We start from the raw sequence: 393 nt of genomic DNA, 5'->3' as shown, positions 1-393 counted from the left end.
AACGCACATAGGCTGAAACCACTTGTCCTAAGCGGGGTCAAGACGAACCGGAGCCTGACCCAGCAACACAGGGCCCAAGGCCAGAGGGGGAGAGGACATACCCCAGAAGGGATGTCGGTCCATCGCAAGGTACCCCAAGCAGGCCTTGAACCCCAGACCTCCCGGACAGCAGGACTCTGCCAAACCCGCTGTGCCACCGCATCCCCCTACTGTCAACATAAATCCGTAAGAATTAGATTTACAAATTGTGCAAAATACCACTTCTGGCCATAAAAATTAGGCAAGGGTTTATATTTAGCATGAAAGTAAAATAAAACTTCAGTTAAAACCATCTGCTGCATCATTTAAAAGCCTACAAAACCACAGGTCCACAGATTCGGGAAGGTTGCACAG

The sequence above is a fragment of the Scleropages formosus genome, chromosome 23, assembly GCF_900964775.1.
Source record: "Scleropages formosus chromosome 23, fSclFor1.1, whole genome shotgun sequence".
Lineage (NCBI taxonomy): Eukaryota > Metazoa > Chordata > Actinopteri > Osteoglossiformes > Osteoglossidae > Scleropages > Scleropages formosus.
This window is presented reverse-complemented; position numbering follows the sequence as displayed.